Source organism: Artibeus jamaicensis, unplaced genomic scaffold, assembly GCF_021234435.1.
Source record: "Artibeus jamaicensis isolate MK-2021 breed Jamaican fruit bat unplaced genomic scaffold, CSHL_Jam_final scaffold_614, whole genome shotgun sequence".
Lineage (NCBI taxonomy): Eukaryota > Metazoa > Chordata > Mammalia > Chiroptera > Phyllostomidae > Artibeus > Artibeus jamaicensis.
The window spans coordinates 3449869-3461582 of NW_026522050.1; the positions used below are offsets into that span (position 1 = coordinate 3449869).

The 11714-nt window shown below is 42.6% G+C and overlaps 1 pseudogene; it reads left to right on the plus strand.

Moving 5' to 3' along the window:
* The first annotated feature begins 1662 nt into the window (after positions 1 to 1662).
* Positions 1663 to 9909, plus strand: LOC128626485 (RNA transcription, translation and transport factor protein-like; annotated as a pseudogene).
* Positions 9910 to 11714: the final 1805 nt, after the last annotated feature.

Sequence of the window (11714 nt, forward strand, 5' to 3'; positions counted from 1 at the left end):
GTTGGAAGTGCTACTTACTTGCAAATTTAGCAAAACACACATGGCAAACCATTATAGAGCACTTAGTCAATGCAGGGCTCTGTGACCACCACTTTTAATCTTCACAAAAACCCATTAGGCAGAGTGATGAAGAGGTTATTGGCCAAACTGGGGGGAAATCCAGAAGGTAGAAGAGGTCACAGAAAGGATGGAATGCCAGGACACTAGCACACACCAGGTCTCTGGTGAGCAAAGGAAGATGTGTGGTTTCCAGCCCATGAGGCAGGCATATCATTTCCCCCCATATGAACGCAGTGGGACAGAGAGGCCAAGTAACCTGACCAAGGGCGCAAAGTTAGCGGATGTCAGAGCCACCAAGGAGCCAGGTGTTCTGGCATCAGAGACCCCTCTCAACACTATTGACTGCCTTAGTCTGACCCCTACGGTCCTTCATTTTATGAGTCAGGTGGACTCTTGTGACCCTGACTTGCACAACTGCTCTTGTGGACACCAGGTAGATGTCTGTGCAGGACCCACAGTTTTCTGCTGAGGCCATTGCTCCATCTGAAGTCTTCTCCTCCACTGTCCTTGCCTCAGTCCCTTTAGGTTAAAAGTTCTTGTATATTCTTGATGCCACATCAGAGACAGCCTGCTAATTGTGTCCCATCATGGCCTTGATCTCTGGGGATCTCCTTTCCAAGACCCCATGGCCCTCTGTGTGCACCTTATCCCTATTGAGTGGAACCTTACACACCATGGCTCTTCCCTGCCTGTGAAGCTCCTATAAAGCATGACCTATAGTCTTCTGCTCTTTGTGTGACAAAGGTGATACAGTAGGCATCTAATTAGTTGTTGTATAACCAGTTTTGGGGACAGATTTTGAGATTCTACAAAAAAATTCTGATTATATAACACGTGTCATTATTGGGTGTTTTTAGAAAGAGAAACTCATTTAAAATAGAAACTTGAATAAAGGCAAGATTCCCACCCAAGTCTAAGCCTGGGCACCAGCCTGACATCTTGGCACTAACACCACGTTCTTTGTGTTTCTGGAGAGATCTGTGAACTCAGCCACCACAGGCAGGGCCAGGTGAGGAGAGAAGAAGTTGGAGCCCTGACATTCAGGGACTGGGCCACCTCATCTCTTCTGTTCCCCACAGGTAAACATTCACTTGGTCCAACCTATCCCGGATCCATCCAATAATTGGGACAAGAAACTGGATTTGGAAGGTGATTCAGGATCAGGTGTCACCTGTAGCTATTCTTCTTGGCTCAGGCACCAAAACCTGATCTTTACACAAGTTGACATTTCTACAAAATGTGTGGTTTAAATATTTAATCTGCACACACTCATGACATTCACTGGTTTGTTAGATTTCTACACCAAATCTTCTCTGCTCAGTTATTTATTTTTCCCTCTGCTTATGCTCACATATTTTTGCTCACTGAAGGCCTCCGAAGTGTGCCCTTCTGGTCCTTATGAGCATTAATATAGAGAATACGGAAGATCTAACAATTCATTTCTGTACTGCTAGAAGCACATTTCTCTACTGGAGTGGATCTTTTCACTCCTTGCGTCCATCCCTGGTCCATGTCCAGAGATATATTGGTGTCCCCACAGGGTGGGTGTTGTGCTATTGGCATCAAGTGGGTGAGACCAGGTGTGCCGCTAAACAACCTGCGATGTTCAGGGATTCCATTACAAAGAGACTCTTCAAGTCCAATGGCACTAAAGCCATGGTGGAGACTCCCAGTGATAGAGAAATCTCCACTGACTTTGTGGCCAAAGATGAGGAGTATGAGGGGCCCTCAGTGAACACTCAGTGGACAGTGAGTGGAACCATAGGGAAAACTGATACCTCAGCCCTGTCAATACCTATGGCTAATACCATAACTATGAAAAATTAACTCCTGTTGTTTTAAGCTCCCCAGCTTGTGGTAGTTTGTTACAGCAGCTGTAGGAAACGAATACACAAAACCATCTCTTACCTTAACCTCCCTTCTCGTCACCTCGATCTGTTTCATTTTCCTCCCAGCAATTACTACTTGTCCTCTGGTGGGTCCAGCACCATTCTTGTATCCTCCCCCTGCTGGACCTCAAATCCCATCAGAGTCATCCCTAGGTCTGTCTCATCCACTCCTACATTTCCAGTGCCTTGCACCACAGCTGACACACAACATAGATAAATACATGAGTTAATTAGCTACTTAAATGGTGTTCTTTCCTTCCATATTTCTTATCATTATTGTCTCCAGGCAACCATAAAAAGAAGAAGAAGAAAATTCTTCTCCTCTGACGTCCTTTTAACAAATACAGCATGTGTGGTGCATGGTAAATTCCAAGTTGACCTGAGATGATTTGTAGCATCTTAACCTGTTTTTGCCAAACTTTATCTCCACAAATTTCAATCCCATCCTTCCCTGCTACTTGTGTCTTACAACTTTCTTTAACTTTTAACATTTTCACTTTAAAGATAATGATATAGGAGCACTGTTCTCAAAAGGAAATATTGAGAAAGAACTTCTAGTGAGAAGCACTAGACGCCTCTCCAATCTGGTCCACATGTGCTGCCCATGTGTGGCCTGCAGCTTCTTTCAGTGCATCTCCTGGTGTTGAGTGTGGGGATATATTTTACTCCTCTCTGTGGATTCATTTTTAAACACTTATGTTCTGTCCTGTGTTGACCAGATTGCATGCCTCGTTGTTCTTCATCTAAGCCTTTTTGGAGAGCATATTCTCCCCTGCCTTCTGAAAGGATCATTGGTGAGAAAACTTTTGAAGACTTGCAAGTCTGAAACATATTTATATTCATGCTTAAAGGCTAGCTGACTGTCTAAGAATTCTAGTTGTATACAATTATAGGTCAGAGCCTCTGAATTTTCAGTATTACTTTGCATTTTTCAGTCTTGTGTTGATTCAATCGCTATTGTACACCATTTCCTATGACTTAGTGTTTCTGATACAGATGGATCTGTAAGAGACCTGGCTAGAAGAAGGGGCTGAGTGAGGAAGGATTTGCAGGAAACACCATCAGTGGAAAGCGTGAAGCCACTAGTGTGGCATGTGACAGATTTCCTGCCCCACAGGCTGAGACTTGATGAGAAGGAGACCCTGCCTGGAGTCGGCAGAGGCTGGACATGGTGTCTCATGGAGGCAAAAGCCTTCCTCCTAATCCTTTCTAAAATATGGTGGCAGAGGAAAGTGATGACCTGCCAGTCTCGCTTGGGGAAAGGATGGAATTGGATGGGTGAGCAGAATCCTTCCAGACTTCTCAAAATTTTTGGTCCAGAGATGTAAAACAAGATGAGTAGAAACACACAGGTTTTCTTCCACTTGCTCGCTGTGTTGAGAGGTTGGAGTTGTTGTGGATCAATGGGCACTGCAATTCATGTGGCCAGGGAACAGGACCCATCCCCTGTCCCCAGTGCAGGAAGGGGAAGCTGAGCTGGTGACTGATGCTGCACTGTCCTAATCCTCTGGTTCCACCGATGTGCCAGCAAGCTGACAGCCAGAGGGATGGGGCACAGGTGCTGAGCCTAGGGGCACCAAGTGGAAGGAAGGGCAGTGCACTGCATGCAGGATGCTGACTACCTGCAGACTCCAGGAGAAGCCTGAGGCCCAAAAGTGAAGGGGAAAGAAGCCAAGTGGCCTGGATGATTGTGCAGTGGCCACCTCCAGTCTCCCAAATGACAGTATTTTTTCTGAAGATTGCTATTCGTGTACTTTTTAATTTTGTTTTTTATTGTTGTTCAAGTACAATTTTCAGCCTTTTCCCACCACCTCAGCCCTTCTTACCTCCTACACCTATTTCCACTGCCCCCTTGTTATTGTCCATGTGTCCTTTATAATTAATCCTGCAAACCCTTCACCCTTTTCCCTCTTTATTCCCTCTACTCTCCCCTCTGGTCACTGTCAGCCTATTCTCAGTTTCAATGTCTTTTGTTATATTTTGCTTGCTTGTGTGTTTTGTTGACAGTTTCCAGTTAAAGGTGAGTTCATATGGTATTTGTCTTTCACCACCTGGCTTATTTCACTTAGCATAATTTTCTCAAGTTCCACCCATGCTGTCACAAAGGGTAGGAGCTCCTTCTTTCTTTCTGCTGCATAGAATTCCATTGTGTAAATGTACCATAGTTTTTTTTTATCCATTCATTTACTGACAGGCACCTAGGTTGCTTCTAGCACTTGGCTATTGTAAATCATGCTGCTATGAATATTGGGGTTCATAGGTTCTTTTGGATTGGTGTTTCAGAGTTCTTAGGATATAATCGTAGCAGTAGAATTGCCGGGTCAAAAAGCAGTTCCCTTTTTAGTTTTCTGAGGAAATTCCATACCGTTTTACATAGTGATTGCACCAGTCTGCAATCCCATCAACCATGCACTAGAGTTCCCTTTTCTCCACAACCTCTCCAATACTTGCTGTTTGTTGCTTTGTTTATGATGACTATTTTGACTGGTGTGAAGTGGTATCTCATTGTGGTTTTAATTTGCATCTCTCTGGAGGCTAGTGATACTGAGCATCTTTCCATATGTCTCTGGACCCTCTCTATGTCCTGCTTGGAGGAGTGTCTATTTAAGTTCTTTGCCCATTTTCGAGAACTTCCGCCAAGATAGAGGCGTAGGTGGAAGCACTGCACCTTCTCACACAACCAAGTTTAAAAACAACAAAGTTTTAGCAACAAAAATGCAGCCAAACCACAGAAAATTGAACTACATGGAAGTCTGACACCAACAAACCCTTAAGCCAAACCGGTAAGAGGGGCAGAGCCAGGAGTAGAGCGGGGTCAGGCAGGAAAGATCCACCGAACCTACCCGGGCGCACAACCCAGGTGTGCAAGTAGCCATGGGCGGATCCCAGGTGTGGAGTAGCGGGCGAACCCACTGAGGGCTAACCAAAGTCACACAGTTGAGCGCAGATAAACCAGTAAAGGAGTGAAGCGGTGAGACAGACTGTGCAGGCCCCAGTGGCAGAAAGTGGCAGAGGGGACCACCATTGTCCTTCTCTGGCCCCGCCCCCACATAAAGCATCATAAACCAGCCACCTGGGTGGCCCTGCCCTGGTGAACACCCCCTCGTACGTAACAGGCACGAACAGATCAAAACATGGCTCAAGAACAACTCAGAGCCCCAGAGCCCATAAATCTAAGTGATGAAGAAATAGCCAAACTTTCAGATGCACAGTTCAAAACACTGGTGATCAGGATGCTCACAGAACTGGTTGATTATAGTCACAAATTAGAGGAACATATGAAGGCTAAACTAATTGAAATGAAGGGAAACGCACAGGAAACCAATAGTGATGGAAAGGAAACTGGGGCTCAAATCAAAGGAGTGAATCAGAAAGAGGAAAAAAATGACCAAACAGAAAAGGATGAAGAAACAGGAATTCAAAAAAATGAGGAGAGGCTTAGGAACCTCCAGGACATCTTGAAACGTTCCCACATCTGAATTATAGGGGTACCAGAAGGGGAAGAGGAACAGCAACAAGTGGAAGACTTATTTGAACAAATAATAAAGGAGAACTTCCCCAATCTGGCAAAGGCAATAGACTGCCAGGAAATCCAGGAAGCTCAGAGAGTCCCAAAGAAGTTGGACCCAAGAAGGAACACAGCGAGACACATCATAATTACATTAGCCAAGATTAAAATGAAGAAGAGAATCCTAGAAACAGCAAGAGATAAGGAGACAGTCACCTACAAAGGAGTCCCCATCAGACTGTCAGCAGATTTCTCAAAAGAGACCTTACAGGCAAGAAGGGGCTGGAAAGAAATATTCCAAGTCATGAAATCCAAAGACCTACATCCAAGATTGCTCTATCCAGCAAAGCTTTCATTTAGAATGGAAGGACAGATAAAGTGCTTCTCAGATAAGATCAAATTCAAGGAGTTCATCATCACCAAGCCCTTATTATATGAAATGTTAAAAGGACTTATCTAAGAAGAAGAAGATAAAAAACATAAAAACTGAAAGGACAGCAAACTCAGTTATTAAGAACCATACCTAAAACAAAAACAAAGAGGACAGTTAGATCAGGAGCAAAACCATAGAAATGAAGATCACATGGAGGGTTAGCAACAGGGGAGTGGGAGAAGGAGAAGGGGGGAGAAGGTACAGGAAATAAGTAGCATAGATGGTAGGTAGAAAATACATGGGGGGATGGCAAGAATAGTATGGGAAATATAGAATCTAAAGAACTTGAGACAGGTGGTCATAAACTAAAGGGGGAGAATGGGGGGAGGGGTGTACAGGGGGGAGGGGAATAAAGGGGGGAAATAGAACTGTAATGGCATAATCAACAAAATATATTTAAAAAATAAAACTTAGAAAAGGGAAACAAAAGTTCTTTGCCCATTTTCTAATTGGGTTGCTTGTCTTCCTGGAATGGAGTCGTATGAGTTCCTTATGTATTTTGGAGATCAAACCCTTGTCTGAGGTATCATCAGCAAATATGTTTTTCCATATGGTTGGTTCTCTTTTCATTTTAATGCTGTTTTCTTTAGCCATGCAGAAGCTTTCAATTTTGATGAGATCCCACTTGTTTATTCTTTCCTTTATATTCATTGTTCTAGGGGACATATCAGTAAAAATATTGCTGCATGGAATATCTGAGATTTTCCGGCCTGTGTCCTCTTCTATGACTTTTATGGTGTCATGACTTATATTTAAGTCTTTTATCCACCTTAAATTTATTTTCATTTAGGGTGCAAGTTAGTGACTGAGGTTTTTTTTTTTTTTCATGTAGCTGTCTAGGTCTCCCAACCCCATTTGTTGAAGAGGCTATTTTTGCTCCATTTTCTGCTGCTGCCCCCTTTGTCAAATATTAATTGACCATAGAGATTGGGTTTATTTCTGGGGTCTCTATTTTTTTCCATTAGTCCATGTGTCTGTTCTTATGCCAGTACCAAGCTGTTTTGATTACAGTGACCTTGTGATACAGTTTGATATCAGGTATTGTGATCCCTCCTGCTTTGCTCTTCTTTCTCAAAATTGCTGCAGCTATTTGCAGTGCTCTATGGTCCCATATAAATTTTTGAAGTGTTTGTTCTATGTCTGTGAAATATGCTATTGGTACTTTAATAGGTATTGTGTTGAATCTATAAATTGCTTTGGGAAGTATGGACATTTTGATGATGTTAATTCTTCTGATTCATGAACACGATACATATTTCCATTTACTTGTGTCTTTCTTAACTTCTTTCTTCAGTGTTGTGTAGTTTTCTGAGTATAGGTCTTTTACCCCTTGGTTAGGTTTATTCCTAAGTATTTCGTTTTTCTTTTTGCTCTATTAAATGGCATTTTTGCTGATTTCTGTTTCTGGTATTTCATTGCTGTTATACAAAAGTGCCCTTGATTTCGGAATATTGACTTTGTATTCCACTGTTTTGCCAAATTCATTTATTAGGTTGAGCAGTTTTTTGGTGGAGTCTATACGATTTTCTATGTACACTATCATTTCATCTGCAAACAATGACAGTTTTGTTTCTTCTTTTTCAATTTGAATGCCTTTTATTTCCTATTCTTGTCTAATTGCTGTGACTAAGACTTCCAATACTATGTTGAATAGAAGTGGTGAAAGTGGACAACCTTGTCTTGTTCCTGATCTTCATGGGAAAGTTTTAGTTTTTGCCCATTGAGTATGATGTTGGCTGTAGGTCTCTCATATATGGCCTTTATTATATTGAAGAATTGTCTCTGTATTCCACTTTGCTGAGTGTTTTTATCATGAATGGGTGTTGTACCTTATCAAAAAGCTTTTTCCGAATCTATTGATGTGATCATGTGATTTTTGTCTTTGCTTTTGTTTATGTGATATATTACATTTATTGACTCGTGAATATTGTACCATCCCAAAGGATGGTATTTTTAAATGGAAGAAGGAACTCAGGGTGCACCTTGTCTCCATCTGGCAGTGTATGGTAGAGTTTTCTTTGGGTACTCTAGAGGAAATAGGCCCTGAGGTGGAAGCTTGTCATTCTTTCAAAATTGTACAGCTTTTGAATAAATGACCTCTTCCCGTTTTCACCAAACCTCTGCCTCTAGATTTTCACCTAGATGGTGGCAGCATACAGCAGAACTCCTGTTAATATTCAGTGACATTTCTTCTTGAAAGAGTCATTTTTCTTTAGGGTGATATAGCAAAAAGTCACAAAAATGTGTGGGAAGTGAGTGAGCTACTCCATTTCATATTTTTCACTGTGAGGAAATTTTCTTAATACATTTATAGGTGCCTTACTTCCTACCACAATCGCTCTCATTTCTGAATTTTTTTAGTTGGACTTGTTTTTCTTTTCTCTCATATTCTTATCTTTTATATAAATGAACCCAGACAAGCCGGTGTCATGCTACCTGTCACCTACCAGTCCCAGTAACAGAGACAGTGATTGAATCTCTATGGACAGATGCCAATGAACTGAGAAGATGGTACATTTGCTACCCTAACAGACTATATTAAATTCCACTTTCAAGCAATCCTTTTAATAAGAAAAAAGTATAATTAAAGGGATTGAAACTCAGGGGGAAAGTTCATCAGATATAAAGCTGCAGCATTCTTTCATTTGTGTCTTGGGCAGGGGGCATCTTGCCCTGGAGCACAATGGCTCAGATACCATCTTCATTGCTTGCAGTCCTCCTGAGGCACAACAGTGCAATTTCTTATGGTCTCCTGAAGTTGAGGTGGATCCTATCTTCAGTTCCTATAATCAATAGCTTTTTACATACATTGATTGTTAAGCTTATGAACTAACATCTCAAACTAAGATTTTTCAACTTTTGAGTTTCCCATCATATATACTTGTACATGCTTTTGCTGCCCAATTTTTCTTTGTCTTCCAAATCCATTAATGACATTTTCTTGCTGTCATATTTTTAACTTTTCCAGAACACCTTGTTTTAATGTAAGTGTTTATTAACCATGAGACAAAAACAGATAGATCACTGTAATATGATCTTTCTGAAGACCCACGAGAGAAAGTTCTGTCTGGACCAGAGAGCTTGGAACAGACTTAAAGGAGTATGTGTTATGGGGGTTAAGGGCAGAAAACTGTACTTGAACAATAATTAAATTTTTTTTAAAAAGGAGCATGTGTTGATTAAAATCTTCTTTGGCTCTCTCTTCCTCACCTCTCCAAGGCTCTTCTCTCCCAACTCTCCAAGGCCAAGGTCGGGAGACCAGGGTAAGAAGCCAGACGAGGTTGAGAGGCAAGCTGATGGCCATAACCTCAACTGCCATAACCCTGCCAGCCTCATCTGCAAAGACGGAAAGGAATATATAAACTTTAGTGTTTGGCTTGCAGACCAGAAAACCAGACACTACAAGATTGAAATCACAGTAATTTAAGCAACATCCACAGCAGTGACTGCCCCATGTTATTTGAAAGGTATCTCATAGGTGTTAGCTGTCCTTTCAAGATTCAAGATCAACAAGCGGCAATTGACTGGCTTCTTGGATTAGCTGTTAGACTTAAATATGGACATAATGCTGAATAATACAAAGACTCAGTATCTGAAAATACAAAGGAGACTGATGGTGCAACTAAAAATGTGAAACCACTCATCATTTTGCATGTAGATACTTCTGATTTTAAGGCCAACATAACAACGTTGGCTGACCTTCAGATTCTAAGTCATCAAGATCACCTAGAAATGCTGAAGGCCACATGCTGTTCTGTCCAGGGTCACCTGAAACATGTGGCAGTTACTAAAGCAAACTAGACAACAGAAGCATTGATTGCCTGTTGCTTTACAGGAGCACAGCCTTAGTTTGACACAAGAGATGTGGTTCTTGACAAAATCGAGATCAAATTCTGCGATTGTTGCAAATAGAAGAGATCAGAGAGACACAGACCAGAATTGTTGCAGCCACTGTAGCTGTTCAAGCAATTGCTGCTGATCCAAAGACAGACCAGAGCCTGGGGAAAGTTGCAAGGTGAACACTTTAGGATTCCAGCCTCTCACTGACCCAGCACAATTGGGAACCACGTATGCCCTGGCATGTGTTTGGAAATCAAACTTCACACTTGCAAGGAAAGTATCCCAGAAAACTGACTATGTTTTAGAGATTTACCATCCTTGCTTTTTCTTTAACAAACACTGGGAAAGTTCTTTCTTGTCTCCTCATCTCTCCCAATCTTTATGCCCTAATATGTTAGAAGGGAAGGTTAGTGTCTGGGAGAGAAAAGGTGGAATTAAAGCAGAGAGAGGAAAAAGTGTTTGTTTGCACCCAAGGTGAAGTTTGAGGATCACACAGGCCTGAATACACTAATTTCTCAGTGGAGATATGAATCTCATGTCATTGAAGTGGAGAGCCACTGAACATTTGCATGAAGTAAGCTTGTATGACAAAGCACAGCTTTGGATTTTGTTGCAGAGCGAAAGATGGTGCAGAAAGCAGATGTTTGAGGAGCAGAGTGTAGGCAGGGAGGATAACGTGTTTCCAAGGGAACAGTTAGGATGCTTGTTTCTGGGGAATTAGGGAGGACTGGAGGAAGGAAGAGATACCAAGTGTGGTGAGCAATGCAAGTGTACAGAGAGCAAAGAGTTTCCTGAAGGCTGAGCCCTGAGATTCACTACAAAGTGAGAAGTGGGCAGAAAACAAATTACCCTGGGTCTTCCCAGCATGGAAACACAGCAATGAGTGAGGCAGGCTGTCTGAGCTTCTAATGGGGATGGAATGGCAGTGGGACTGCAGCTTGGGAACCATGTGACATGTCAGGGAGGTGGCAGTTCCCTCAGCAAAGCCTAGGGCCAGGATCCCTTGGAGTGATTTTGACCCTTCACCCTGCTTTTCTCTCTTGGCCATATGACTGGGCATTTGTGCAGGGATGAACGATGGCTCCTGAGCTAGCATTCTCTCTGGGATTTTTCCCTTAGGCCACCATGGTCACTGGATCATGTGTCTCTAGAATGTACTATGGACACCACCCAATGGCTACTTCATGATGAGAACCACCACAACTCCAGGGAGAGACTCTTAAACAAAAACAAGACAGGTAGAGAAGTGTAGGCAAGTACTTTATTGCAGCAAGACGTTGAAACCTTCACATTTTTAAGGGATAACCAGGCCATCCTTGAATGACAGAGGCTCTCGTGTATAGGATATTTAAAGTCTATTTGTTACACACAGCAAATACATTTTTCTGAAAGAGAAAAAGAGAGACAGGAATGTCAGTCATGCTGCCCCTGGAGATGACACATTCACAGGGACTTCTGTTCACACCAACATGTGAAGGACATTGCACACAGCAAAGGCACATGAAACCACCAGGCAGGAGAGCCAAGCAGGTGGGGAATTCAATAGTCCTTTTGCAGCCATGACAAACCATGCAGGACAAGGAAGAACATGTTCAGGCCCAACAGATAAACCCTGAGTGACCAAGGCTTGGGACTTGGGTGTTGAATGGAGACAGGAGAGGGTCAAGGGTTGGGCCTAACAGCCCAAGGTTTCCTTCCTCCAAATTCCAGGACCTAGGGCTTTACATTTTCACTGCAAAGCGGACACAGGGTGAGGAAACAGGATGGGGAAGGGAGGAGATGTGGGACATTCAGCTTGCAGATGTCCTGTCTTCTGTGTGGAAATCAATCTGATAGCACATGGACATTCCCACATGGAGCATCCAGCTAGTGTGAGAATTTGTGCCAAAACCCAACCTCATTCCAGGGGTGGACCAGCTGAGAAATTATTGTAAATATCTGATTTCTTCCCCAACACACAACAGAAGTGTCTCTGCTCCAGGCA